The sequence below is a fragment of the Lagopus muta genome, chromosome 2 (assembly GCF_023343835.1).
Source record: "Lagopus muta isolate bLagMut1 chromosome 2, bLagMut1 primary, whole genome shotgun sequence".
Lineage (NCBI taxonomy): Eukaryota > Metazoa > Chordata > Aves > Galliformes > Phasianidae > Lagopus > Lagopus muta.
The window spans coordinates 36,931,314-36,946,417 of NC_064434.1; the positions used below are offsets into that span (position 1 = coordinate 36,931,314).

Genomic DNA, 15,104 nt, shown 5'->3' on the forward strand with positions numbered 1-15,104 from the left:
ATTGGAAACAGATTAAGACTCCATTTCAGCGTTGAGGTTATGGGCAAACTTACAAGCACTGCTGACATTGAAAAAACAAAACAAAACAAAACAAAAACAAAACAAAACAAAACAAAAGAAACAGAAGTATTCCAGAACTTTCTAATAAAACAGAAGATTTTATAACCACACTATTTTATTCAGTTTCTTTTTCCTCATCCTTCATAAACAGTCTAACCGTCTTCTAAGCCGCCATCTGTATGTAAAGAACTGAGTGTGAAACTTAGTATTGGGTATCAAAATATTAAAGCTAGTTAAATAGTCATTCTGAATTCAGAGGGAGAGAATTTACTTTGGTTATATTCATATTTGCTTGGATGTTTTCTCAGAACAGAAGTGCAAAGTATCAGAAGATGCTGATATTTAGAGCAGTTATTTCTGTTATCTGGTACTGCAGTGATGGAAGGAGTATGAAAACAATGAGCTTTTTCTAAATCTCACTGAAGACAATGAAAAGTCTTAGACTTTAGTACCATTTGTACTGGAACCACAGTATAGCTGTGGCCATGTGACTGTTGTTAATCTGATGAGTTTTATGCAATTGAAAGAAAAACTTGGAGGTAAGATAATATTAAAGTTGATGAATTAGTTCAATACCCACCAGTATAATATAATAGGAAATTCTGGTCCTGTATTACTCTTTATCAATATATTAACTTTCTAAAGAAAAATATGCCTGAAGGACAGGAAGCACCATAACATTTAGATTGTCATGATAAAAAAAATTAAAAAAAATAAAAAAATCAACAATGAGGGAATGGAAGCTAAATTACCTGGCAGAGAAAATTAGCATGCAAAGCATGTATCCTTTGACTTTGACAAAGGCACATGAGTTTGCATTAAAAAAATAAATAAAAAATCAAGCTCTGCTTGTAAAACATGCTATAGTTCGAATCTACTACAGTAGCTGTGTAGCTGTACACGTATGCCATTAAGAAAAGGAGAAAAAGAATTTTAGAGAAGAACTTTGGATAAACACAAGCAGTGAAATTATAGTTGTGGTAAATTTAACTCAGAATTAATCTTTTACACCTTCATTCAAGATTCAGAATCTCCTGATCAAAGACAAAGAGCACAAAAGCTGAACTGATTTGTATTCATGTACCTTAAGACATGTATTTAAACTTCTGTCTGCTCTTTCAGTACTTGCAATTGAAATGTAGCTAAACTGACCAAATAATAGTTTCCTGCCTTTCTTAAATAGTCATGTTCCTCTCATGCCGAGCAAAACACTGGACAAATACACTGGGCCTTCCAGCACACAGCCCTCTGCAAAAGCAAAGAGCAACTTAAAAGGCAAAGATCCCTACTGTGATTCCAGTCTGTCCTTCTCAGCAGGAAACATATCCGAAGCAAAGACATGGAGCAAAATAGAGATTTCAGACAGAAAAAAACCAAAATGTAAATAGAAAACTCCTTTCAGTATTTGTTTTCTGATGACTTGATCGAGACATTTATATGCTTAGATGCTTATTTAAAGTAAGCGCGCATTTCTTATTAGACTTCAAAGGAGATGAATATCTGATACTAGTTTACATGACTGAAAGCCATTTATTCCCCCACACAGCACACCAGAGGCACCAGGTTCACGCACTTGAACCACGCTACAATTCCATTCTCTTTTTTCCAAGAAGAGGTTTATGTGATGACATGTAATAACCACCCCTTCAACTTATACACCCTGTAAATTTAAGGGGCAGTGTATTCCAGAAATGACATTTTGAATAGCAGGAAAATTGCTTTAAAAAGGTTTTAAGAATCTATATAACCCTTCAGATAGGAAAGTATGCCAGAGTACACATCACAATTTTCCCACTTTTCTTCACAAATTGAATTTTATCAAAATAAATTTTCAGGTTAGCAGAAGAATGTAAAATTGAATAATTATATTCCTCTTAAAATGCTATATTAATTATTAATTATTAAATACAGCTACAATGTTGTGTTTAACATTGTCCTCATCAAGAAACTTGTAACTCAAAATTCTATAAAGACAGAGTGCTGCACAGACCACTTACCAAAGTGTGATCTCAATTTGGAAAGAATGGCTTCAAAATACCTTTTTGACTCTTTTACTTACTTTTTTTTCCTTTCATTTTACTGAGCCATCATGGTGCATTTTAGATGTTATAAGCAATTTAAATACATTGTTTTGTTCTATTTTAAATCCATCCAGCCCATCCAATTTAATACTTTATATAATATTTTTAAGATCACAGGGACAGATGGCATAAAATCCCCTCTGCCACCACCTCCATGAGCAACATTATAAAAACATTGTTAAAATAAGAATAATATCTAGCCAAACATTACATGGAGCTCTGCATATGCAAATCTAAAAGTGATAAATCTAAAAATAAAATCTAAAGATTAAGAAAGAAGTGTATATGGTTCTTCAAAAGTATCTCTTGGACAAACTTCAGGTAGTTCAAATTGCATTTGATCACATCCATTTTAATATCTCAGTTCACCGGTGCAAGAGAGCAGTCAGCAGTAACACATTTTGCCAACACAGGAGTATATCTTGTAAATCAGACTACAAAGCTGAGGCAGTGATGGGAGACATGCAGTCATGTGTACCTAGTGAGGCAGCACTCTGAAGGTGTAGCCATAATCCATGCCAGCCTTGGTTTCAGCAAATTGGAACTCCTTGGTTCTCAATCAAGCAAGGTAATGTTCAGGAGTGATTTTGTTACTGAAGGGCTTCTAGGATATTTAAAAAGGTGAGTGCGACAAAGAGATGAAAGCCAGCACAAAACAAATTTACTTCTATTCATTGTGAAGTGTTATTTTAAGCTGGCTATTACGAAGAGCAGCCATTCCCAGATGAAGCCTGTTTTGTCCAAATATGCTCCAAAGTTTCACCCATTTCAGGAAAGGGTTTCAAACCCACAGCAGTCACACTTTACAGGCAGCACAGAGGCAGAATAACACCTACGAACCTAATGTACAGTGGTCTTGAAAAGTTAGCTAATAATTACTTCCCCACAAATTACAAAACCCACAATAAATATAGGAGAAAATTGTACTTCAGCTAAGTTACAATTCTTTGCTTACTAGCTGATCCTCACAACTGCTATAGGCTGACCACTTGCGACTACCCAGGACTGCCCAACACCTTGGTCTTTATTCACCAGTGATAGCCATGGCTGCTCCTCAGAGCACATCTTCCCACCTCCTCTACAAAACAAAGAGACTTCTTCTGTTTGGAAGCTGGCAGAGTTCCACCATGAAATACAAAGCCGATGAGAACTCCCCCCAGATGGAGAGAGAGCCTCCTTCACAACAGAGCTGAATTTTGAAACTGAGCAGGGAATGTCATTTCATATTTAAACTTCCTTGTCTGAAAGCCTTAGATAAAGACCTCTACTATTCTGTCTGAGCATGATGAAAGACCCCCGTGAAGATGACACTAGCAATATTTCTTGGCTTGTACCAAGGTGCTTTCTTCCTCTACACTCAGTTGCACTCAGTTGCACTCAGTCATAACAATGATGTATCGTGACAGCAGGATCTGGCTGGGCTGGGTTGCAGTGGCAGTGCAGGACACCCCTTCAAAGATGTGTTTAACATATGCCACTGCAGTCAGTGCAAACATGGCAAACATTTTGAGCCAATGCAGTTGAGTGTTTAAGGACTTATCCAAATACTGTTAATAAGGAAATATTGAAAAACCACAAATAAATACTGAAACATTAACATACTCTACCAAGAACTATAATGACACCTATATGGCACACCAAGGCATTTGCCATTCTAACTAGAGAGAGTAACTCCACTTTATGTAGAAAAATAGCAGCTTTTCTGCTGTGAGTGCATCACATGCCTTGGTAGACTGGTAGAGACCAAATAATATTTTTCTTTTCATATTTAAAAAAAAAAAAGAAATTCAGGAAGAGGGAATGAAGACAGATGTAACAGATGTGGAGAGTGGCAAACAGCATTCCAGAGTCCCACTTTCCAGGGATAGGAAATAGGAAAAAAGGAGCATGTTAAATACTGCTCATTTTTATGTAACCTTTTCACTACAGACATTGTGGAAATTCATTTTGCTTCTAGGAGAGCTAGGGGATTGAAATTAAGAGGGATGATGGAAATACGGTAAGAGTTAAGAACGCAATGTGTAACAATTGATGTTTATCTAGCCAAAGTAGAAAGAAAGTTGTATGGTAGTGACACATTAATCAAGAAACTTATTTGCTACTACAATAACACAAACAAATTATAAAAAAGAAATCTCAATTTGTAGAATTGAGGCTTGTAGGTGGTGTACCTGCTTAAAGCTTAAAGGGCATAGAATTGTTTCAGCATGTCATACACTTGATTGAACATGGCTTTTGATTATAATTTTTCAGTTTATATGAAAATAAGTAAACATAATGAGTTGCAAAAAGGTGACTGCACTAATTACTGTTTGGTATCATTTTTAAAAGCAGACTGACGTTTTTTATAAAGAGAGAAATATGAAGATGCCATAATGTGTCAGCAGAGTTGCATTTACAGTTGCAAGCAAATTTTAGTGGCACACATGCTACAGTTTTACATACACTGAAGAATGTGAAACTGAAGTTTTAAAATGGATACGTTAAGAAAGCCTGCGTCAAAAGATGGCAAAGAAATAATCAGAGTTTTAACAACTTAAGGACTTGGGATTAAGAGACTCTGAGAACAACAGCAACATGACTGCCCACCTCAGCTACTCTTCCTGTAGACTTGAATGAAGTTGACTACCTGTAAAAGTGATCCTATGCGCTGCATTCTTTTCCTATAGGCAATGGCTAGAATTTGTTTCATATTTGTGCGGACATAAGCCTTCATTTTTGTGATTTGTTTCATGTTATCTTAATCAACTCCCTACATTTCCACCTTCCCCAAGCCTGTGAACATTAAAGACAATTCAGCTAGCCCCCTTTTCACAGAAATTATGTATACACAAGGAATTTGTGCAGATGTTTCCTGGATGAAGTTATGCAGCTGCAAAGACTTTATTAATTATAAAATGCAAAATGGATTGTTCTGTAATTGAAACTCTCTGGGGCTCTGATACATTTGAAAATTAATATACATGTATGTATGGTCAGGACATAGATGGATGCTGCTAGATTATTTATTACAGATGGATATTTTAACTAATGCAGAAAAAAGGGCTGGTCTTTCTCCACTGGAGCTTTCAAATATTTGCTTCATATTAATGTCTATGGTTCCATAACTCAGGGCTGAAAGCACAGCTTGCAGAAACAGTACTCCCACTGCTAGTGTTGCTGACCTCATCTACGATGGACAGATCCAGAATCTTTATTTTAATCCTATTGACAGCACCTCAGTGGGAGTAATTATAACAGTCGGCCACAAATCCAGACCTCCTGTCACTGATATATTAGGGTTTTTCAAAACGAAAATGGGCAGCAGACAAGGAGGATGAAAACAACATGGGGTAGTGATTATAGCAAGATTTGTCAACCCCCTTCTGTATGAACCTGCCACAAACATATGACAATTTGGCATGGGAGACACCAGAAATGCAAAATATTTAATCTTTTACAGTATTAAAATACAATTTAGAAAAAAATTTGGTGTTTGGTGGGCGTTGTTGTCTAATGACACGCACTTGGCTAGCAGATCACAACATCCGCCACAGGCTCTTTTTAGCCAACATATCTGAAAAGTTTAGACAAACTGAAAGCGGACTGTAATAAAATAACTCCCAAATGTGGCCTTCAGTGTGAAATAGTAGACATAAGAAATCCAATTACTAAAGGAGACTTTATAACCTCTGATCCTCTTTTTCAATAATTTGTGTACATTCAAGTCATTACTATGTTTGAAACTGTAAATTACTTTTATAGTGAGAGATGGCATCTGTTATGCCCTCTCTGGCACCTAATATATATTCTTTTATAAGGATCTCAGACTGTACTATTTTATTTGTCTAACTACTAGATAATGATAAATGTCTAGCTGAAAAAGATGTTTATTTTAGTTTGATTTTTAAACTGCAATAGCATCTGAAGATTATTCATGTTTCAACCAAGGAATTATGTTGTATGGTTTAGACAGAGTAAACTCAAGACTTTTAATGGTGTCTTAGCTATAGTGTGAATGACATATCTAAATAGGGCTGTCCCATGGCTGCATACCATCATCCAGTGAATGTTTGCTGTTGCCTGTCAGGAATCTCTCAGACCTCGTATTCACTTCCCAAGCCTAATACACCCTTATTGTCCAAAGTCCTACTAATGCCTTTTGAGAGATGTTCATATACCACTGTTCACACAAATGAAGATCCAAAAATAGAATGCTTGCTAAGTAATACATTTTTTTTCCATCAAATGAAATTAAGCCTCTATTTCCCTACAAATTTGCTTCAGAGAATTACTGAGTGCATAATCTTGTGTGCCTACTCAACACACATAGTTGCAAAGAAATGTTATGAGCACAAAAAACTGTTATATGGTGTTTTGCTGACTAATTTATACACAAGGACATAGCAATCGGGATGAAGAACATAGCTCACAAATCAAAGAATAACCAACATTGCTATACCATAGCAGCAAAATTACTTAGAAAGTAAGGATTCCGAATAAGCATATAGAAGACAACATTTAAATGGCAATTAAAGAAACTCTAGTGTTGTCTTGATCACAATTAATTGAGTAAATCAAAAGTCATGCACTGAGGTTATGACATAATCTTTCTACACATTTACAGAGTGCAAGGATTTGGACATGTGTCTCTCATTATCTTTCCTGGGAACCAAAAATAAAAAGCCACCCCTCCACATTTTGAGAAAATTAACGTGAGAGAGATACACTCAAAAACAGACACATTAGAACTCCATTATGGAACACAGAATACAAAAGTGAAAGGTGGGTTGCAGAAATGAAAGGGAGAAAGATACAGTAGCTCTCCTTGTCATTCTTTTCCTTTTTTTCCCCTTTATTTTCTGCTGTGTCCAGCCCCAAGATTAAGTTTTCAAGGTGCTTGAGTAGTTTCTGTGCAGAGCTAAGTGACAGCTCAACTCATGAGCAAGTTTAGGAGTAAAGATTCCACACTAAGTAGGACATAATTTAAATTAATCACAAATATGAAACACTGCCTAAAGCGTGGATTCTGTCAGCAGTAAAAATTTTATCTGTCTTCCTCGTAGGTTCTTAGTCAGTTGGAGAACTAGTGGAAAAATGCAATCGATTGACTTCTACTTCTTTGTTTTTGCTTGTTTGTTTATTAGGGAGGGAGTGTTGTCAGTTTTTTGTTGTTGCTACTTGGTTGTTTTTAAAAGACTTCGACTGACTTGATAGTATTTAGCTATGATCTTCTCTTTTAATGTTTTAATTAGCCATTATTAATGGTTTACATCATGGAAACTAAGAATCCAGCAGATCTAAGAACAGTAATTATCACAGTAACTTATATTAGAAAAGTAATAGTGTTCTGAAAAGAAAGTTAGAGGATTATCTAACTCAGAAGAATAGCACATCATTTACATGCATCACCAGGAAACAGACATTACTTCAACAAAAATAAATCAGCTCTGTAAATTTTGCTGCAGTTAGTGCTTTATTTCTAAAAAGATGTATGAAAACTTTTTACTAAAAATGTCTCAAACCTTTAACAATGTATTTTTTAGTTTCGACAAAATTCAATTCTAGCAGTCACAAGAAAGGAACAAAAAAGTTGTAAGGACATCAGTACAATACATTATTTCATAAGATTTTTCTTTTCCATTTTTGCTTCCTTTTCTTTGTGTGTAGTTCAAACAATAAAGAACCCAAAAGATTCCTCACAGTCTGCAAGCTAGCTAGCTTTATACACAGTTCTCTTCTTGCAGTGCAGTTCTGGCCCCCAACTTCTCTGACATCAGAGAGGTTCTGCACAGCCATGCCTTGCCAATTCATAAAGAAATTAATCCTTCAAGGATTCAAGGAAATCCTTCAATGCACATTAGGTCTTTTCCATTGCAAATATTTCTTGGGAAAGGTTCCCTGTTATTTTCTTCAGAGAACAGAATCACAGAAAGTTCCAAGTAGTAATAAAAACAAAGACATTCTGGGGTTTTGATTTGGTTTTGCTTGTTTTCTAAATAAAAATACTATAAAATCTAATAACTGATAAATCGCTTGGAAAAAATACTTTTGTATTTAAAATCAACACAATTCCCATGGTCATCTTATCTGATCTTCCAACAAAGCAAGAACCTTTGGATTTCATGACAAATACTTCTTAAACATATTAGAGTTAGAAATGTACCTCTAAAGGAAACTGAAAGTACCAGTTACTAGGTAGGACCTCCTCTTTTCCCTCTTTCTGATTTTTAAACAATTCAATTGTTTTAAAATGTTGTAGCATCACTGCCTCCATTCAAATAAGAAAAAGACTGATCCACTCTAAACAGCTACACTATGCAGCACTGCTGCAACTACAAGATAATGACCTTTCCTAAGAAGCAGAGGACTCTTCCCTTGACAAGACCATCTCTAATGCTTATTAAAGCCCCCCTGCTAAATGAACAGTCCTAGTTCTGAAGGTTTGACTGCCAAGCTCTGCTGATCAAGAAGTTACAGGGTTTTTCACCAAATCCCACAAGAGCAGTTTCCAAATACCTGCCAAGACACTTGTTTCCTGGATGCCCATTTTCTTCTTTTTGGGAGAAAACATTTTCAAACTTCCACAAGAAGAAACATTAACTGGTGAAGAAAAGATTGTGAAAACATTTTTGGTGGAGTTGCTTCTAAATTAACAAAGGTAGAGTGAAAATAGGAATATGGTTTGGTCCATAAGTTTGGTCAGTAAGGTCTGCAAGCCAAAGAGAGATGGTTGGCAGAGATCAAAGCTTCCAACTTGCCCATCATCCTTCAGAGCAGGGGTCTGAAAACTCTTTCTCATTCTTCCAGCAGAAATACTTACTTGAAGTATTAATAAAATGCAAAGTTAATAAAAACACAATCTGAGTATTTTCTGTAACGATGGGGAGAGAACAATGCTAGGTGTGTTCATTCAGTCTATCTTTATATCAATTCCTTCCTCACACAAAGGACTCCATCCTGATGCCCCAAATTCCTGTATTTCAACAACAATCCAGACACAAATTTAATGGGAAAGTTTCCTATAAAGGCCTAAGAATAACGTGAAATGATTTCATGAAATCTTTTTGTCCCATATGAAATAAATGAGCTTTTTTGGGACCTAGAGCATATGGCTTACGATAAAGGTCTCAGTAAATGAAGTGAGGCAAATAGATTTGTTGGTATAAATTTTCTGAAGCTTTGACCAATCAACTTGATGGAGATGTTTGACTGCAATGGTGTTAATAATTGGCTGACAAGAAATAATTCTGGAGAGCCTATTCATAAAATAGAACAGAAGCAGACGTCTCCATAAGCTTTCCAATTGAAATGAAATTAAAATAACTTAATATCACATTTTTGTTTCCTTTGGACAGTGACCTACCATTACTGTTCCAGGCCTGAATCCAGCAGAAATTTTTCACAGGTTTCTGCAACACTTTCCTCAAGGCCATCATTGAAGATCGGACAAATCCATACAAACAAGAGACCAGCTTTCAAGAACCCGCAGAAGCAAAACAATTCAACTTCTGCACAACTGTGCTACAGAATCTAAAAATAACATTAGTGGCATACATTGGATTCAGATATAACCATCATTTAAAGTCAATTGTCCTACTTAGAAAAAATGTTCATGTCTATCAGTCCTCAGTGATTCTTATGGAGGAACAGTTATGCAAAAAAGTAACTGTTCTGCTTAGTTAGATTGGCCTTGGAGAGGAAGAAATAAAAAATACTTATAAGGAGGAATAAAAAATACACTTCAATTTCTTTAAGAAGGGGTTCCCTTTCAGGTCCACTGAAGTCAGCACATTTTTTATCAGTGCATAGACTCCAAGTTTAAACTTCTTGTGTAAGTATTTAGTGATAATCTTTAAAAATAAAAATGGATTTAACATCTCTATCTAAAGCTTAGAGTATCAATTTAGTAATAGCTTACAAGTACACAGATCCTCTTTAATGGAAAATAAAAAAAGAAAAAGCATTACAATAGTAATTCACTGATAAAAAACTTGAATAGAATAAAATGTGGAGAATCTTGGTTTGCTTCAGCGGTAAGAAAACACAAGTTTTTATGAGAAAATGTCCCAGATTCACATCATGTTTTAATTTCAAACAGTACAGCATGAGTTGTGATACTGTGAGATGAAGTTGTCTTTACTAATTGCACATGCAGAGCAGAACTGCGTCATACAGGAGAGAGTCTATCAAATCTGCATGGCAGATCTTTATGGTTTGGAAATGTCACTATCTACTAAGCACAGAGAAAATAGGGAGGGGCAATAACGCAGCTCAAAGATAGCAGCCATCCAAAAAGATAAAGAACATGCTGAGGAAAAGCAGACAACAGATTGTGGAGACAGAACAATCACAGATGGAGGCCAGGTGGGTGGGTCACAATTTTTTAAAAAAAAGGTTTATTTTCATATTTAAACAGTACCCCGTTGTGTAAATGTTCAGCAGAGAACTGATAAGAAAATGGGTTTGTAAGTGCATTTGAACAAACAACATGTCTTATAGTCAAGAGGGGCTTAGCTGTATATAATTAAAGGATAATGTGCATGGTTGAAGAGTGTGTGATACAACAAGCATTTTCTGCAAGTGATTAAACACGACTGCAAAACAAAGGAGCTAGATGCCCAAAGAAGCACTGTGGAGCCAGCATGGAATAGTATAAAAATATGAACTTTCTTTTTGTTATAAAAGACAAGAGGATATTTATCTAACCACACAAAAGATCTTATTCAGTGCAAATGCTGAGCATTTCTGCTTCTGACACCTAATCAAGCTCTTTAAGATTATTACATTTCCATTTCAGCATACAGTTACATTTAATCCCCTAACCCCCCAGAAGAGCAGCTTTGTGTACACAATGTCCAGGTTCACTGGAATCGTGAACCACACTTCTCTGCACATTTCCCGGAGTAGTGGATGCCCCATTCCTGGAAGCTTTCAAGGCCAAGCTGGATCTGGGCAGTCTGATCTAGCAGTTGGCAGCCCTGCCCACAGCAGAGGGGTTAGAACTACATGATCATTAAGGTTCCTTCCAATCTAAGCCTTTCTATAATTCAGTAATTTCCAGTAACTTAGTATTACTCATCTGAGAGAAATGCTGCCACGATCCACACCCACTGACGCAGTGGGTGACTTGAACACTGCATGACTTGAATCATGCAATACCAGGTAAATGAATAAGATTAAAGGTCCACTTGCCTACCCAAGCCACTGATCATGACCTACATCAGATGCTTGCAAAAAGAATGTAGGTAGAAGCAGAGGAGACACATATCTAACAGCAGCCACAAGCATCAATGAGCCATCCTCAGTCTTTTTGCCTAGTTTTCCCTGATAAACATTTTTCACGAATTTGCCAAAGTACTTTCTCAAACTACCACAGTTCATCCAGGTGAATAACTGAATGCTAAAGCATGTTTTATCTCTTATTAAAAGAAATGTACTTAGTGCATGTTTCCATACAATTTCTTACATAGCTGTATGTTGCATAGATACAGCCACACTGACACCAAATCTGGGTACTAATGACAATTAAGTGGCACCAGTCATTACAAACTTTATGCACTGGTACCACTGACAGCATTGCGAGCTCAGCTACATCTCAGCAGTCTGCAGCAAAGACACCTGAACAATTGCTGTTGCATCAGGCAAGATGTCAGGTATATTTCTGACAATGCAACTATAGCAAGACAAGTACAAAACTTTAAAGAAATGGGAAACCTAAAATTCACATTTGTGGTTGTTTTTTTTTTTTTTTTTTTTATTTATGTCTTGGATTTCAACTTTTCAAGACTGAATAAGAATAGAAAATAAGCTAATACAATGTGGATGCACCCACGTTAGTATTTTTGTTTTAATCCAGAGTGAACTTTTGAAGTGATTTCCTGCTCTTGTCTGCTTATATACTATTCACACAGGTGTCATCTCAGAACATATGAACTTGGTTCCTTTCAAAGGAAAATAATATAAATATAGACTCCAAGAGTGTAACTTGCATTCCAACCATGTAGGATCTCCAGATAAAGCTTGTAGAAATATAGTCAGAGTGGACATCAAGTCCTTAGGATTATTTTGCTTTACAAATTTACCCCTATTGCTCTATGCCTCCTGCTAGAAACACCACAATGAAAGGGAAAAAATCAATTATTTATTTGAAGAATCTTTAATTGTTAATTTTGGTTGTCACATCTATACATAAAATATATAAAATTTTTATACAGTTCAGTATCAGGCAATGGAGTTCAGTTTGTCCTCATTTTATATGCACACAGGTCCCAGAAGAAACACTCATTTGTGGGAACTGCACTTGCAGCCCATGACAGAACTCAGTTTTTCAATTAGGATGAAATTTAAGGCTTTCAATTAAGCAACTTTATTCAGAAATCGTTCATTCATTCATTCCAAAAAAGATGGACTTCCAAAGAAGAAATAAAACATATCTCAAGAAGGCATGAAAGTCATGGCAATGGCCCAGGGGACAGCAGGTATTGTCACTGATACAAAGCAAACCCTGATATATCCCTAGGCACCAATACATTTCTGTCTTCAGTTCTGCTACATTACCCAAAAGTAAACTACTCCTCTAGTACTACTGCCCTTCTACATTCTTGCAATTTTCTTAGTTAAATACTAATGTTTTTTGTTTTTTTTTTAAGGATTTTTTTTTCTGAAAAGCTTAAAAATGATTAAACTTTAATTAAAGATAATTTCATAAGAAAAAGAAAGATTGAACAAATTTAGAGTAATAGGGCTGAGCAATGGGAAACAAAACAGGCATGCAGTCCTTACTCAGGGCTCAGCTCTTCCCTTTCTCTCCCCAGCTTCTTATAGGCTCAGCCAGAATTTCCATTACATGCTATCATTTCTACTTCATAGCGCAGTTTCTTATCACCAGCAAGCACATTAGTCCAACAGACCTACTGATCTCACATTGGTCTCCCCTTAAGAGTGTACCAGGAAAGCTAAGCAAAAGGAAAATGGTTGACCAAATCTGACACTGGATTTAAATTCAAAGTCAGATTGAGACCTGGGCATCCTGAATGCCTTATGCGTTTTAGGAGACTGTTGGGAGGGAAACTGCAGCAATGTGATAAAGAGTGAGAATATTTTTAGAGCAGAATTTGTCCAAATTAATCACTTGATCTCCACAGCCTAGATAATAACAGGCCACAGAACAAGTAATCAGGATCAGATTTCTTCCAACATTACAGCACCGAAATCTCTATGTGGCTGTGTTAGTGTTTATGCATGTAATGAATACGTGAGTTCTCACTGGAGTCTGTGGAGACTTAGGACTCATCCTGAGCTGCCTGATCATAGCTGCTGCTCCGGTCTGAGAAAGGCTATTCTTCCAGGTACCCAGCTAACCATCCAAAAGAGTACAGGTCTTCTGTGACTCCTGTATTACATCTGCTAACCCACACAGAAGTCTTGTATGCTATATACCACCTTAAACAAGATCAGACAATTTTTAGGAAACCAATGCCAGCCTCCTGCAAGTGGACAATGGAATGGCTCTCCAGATGAAATCTCCAAAATAAATCCTACTCTCAGTTACTCGTCCTAGCATGTAAACATACAAACCACCCAATCATACGAATTGTCATTAATCCTCAAATGGCATCCCACTGCACAACCTTGTAAAACAGCTCCTGTTTTCATATGCAAGTAGTTTATCTAGCATCCTACCATAGGCAGGTAGTGATGAGAAAAAGGAACAGTAGATTATCCACAACCATACATCATATCTGCCTCTTTCAAGTACCAAATAGATCCATACACATAGTGTTGTAGAGCTTTTTATAGCTTGTCACACAAAGTCTCTGTGACTGAACTGAAATGAGTAATGTATGCCTACAGGGAATGAGATATCAAGCTGCAGCTGGCATATTTGAGCCTTAGAGTAGAGAACTGGCCTACTGTAATTAGGTATTTGAATTCAAAATAAAACAGTGAAGTTAGGTTATTTTTTATTACGCTAGGTTACTATGACTTTTATATGAAAGGTGATGAAAATTAGTTTGGTATCAATTCAAATGTCAGCTGGTAATTTATTTCATTACAGTAGTACAGATAGAATGTACATTTGAAGAATCTTACATTTGTGTGTGTGTATACAAACACATGTCTTAAGAGCATTAAATGATACAGTGATCTCCACTGTTCAATTATGTTCAAAAATGAATGGTAGGTGTAGAAAACAGCTTTCGTGAAGTCAAGAATTAGTAAACATTCTCAGTTATTAGTGACCCTACGACACTGAGTTATTAATGACTTTATCAAGTATAGGTAGATTTTTAAAACGTACAGTAAATAACTATTTTCCTTTCCATGTCTCATCTTACTACTAACTTAGGAATGAATTAACATATGACATTGCTGAAATAGCATATGTAAAAGCCATATATTGGGCTTTTTGCCACTACATGCATAAAGCCACAACAAGCATTAATTATGGATATTTCTGGGGCATTTGGGAATCTCTAATTAGCATTCCACTTTTTGCACTGCAACAGATGCCAAATCCTCTGTCCAGCCATTAAATCTTGTGTTGAATTCAGAGGATGCTTTTGTACAATTTTTTGTGCCCTTTTGCTTCCCTTTCATAAAAAGTCCGTAGGTGATCCAAACTCTACTCTGCAATTTACATACCTTTTTAAGATGCCTGATAGTAACTGATAACTTTCTAAAACAAAACAAAATGCTCTCCAGAGCAAAAGGGTTTAAGACATAAAAGGAATGCGAAGCTCACTGGAATCAAACTCAAATGCAGGAGGAAGTTCTATGTATATCTATACATCTGATGTCAGTGTACAAACTGCACTGCACATATTTGCAAGACTGAGCCCAACTGTATACAATCACTGCATGCATAAATGTTTTAAATCATTAAGGTTCCCAACAAGAATGTTTGGATGAACTTAATATTCTCTCCTCCCCGTTCTCTGCATGTACACCTTCCCAAGCAGTACCTAAGGTTTTAAACAG

The 15,104-nt window shown here is 36.2% G+C and overlaps 1 protein-coding gene across 7 annotated transcripts in view; it reads right to left on the bottom strand.

Annotated features, from left to right (window-relative positions):
• EPHA7 (EPH receptor A7) overlaps positions 1-15,104 on the bottom strand; it is a 161,147-nt gene that overhangs the window by 109,848 nt on the left and 36,195 nt on the right. The gene's annotated exons all lie outside the window — the stretch shown is intronic.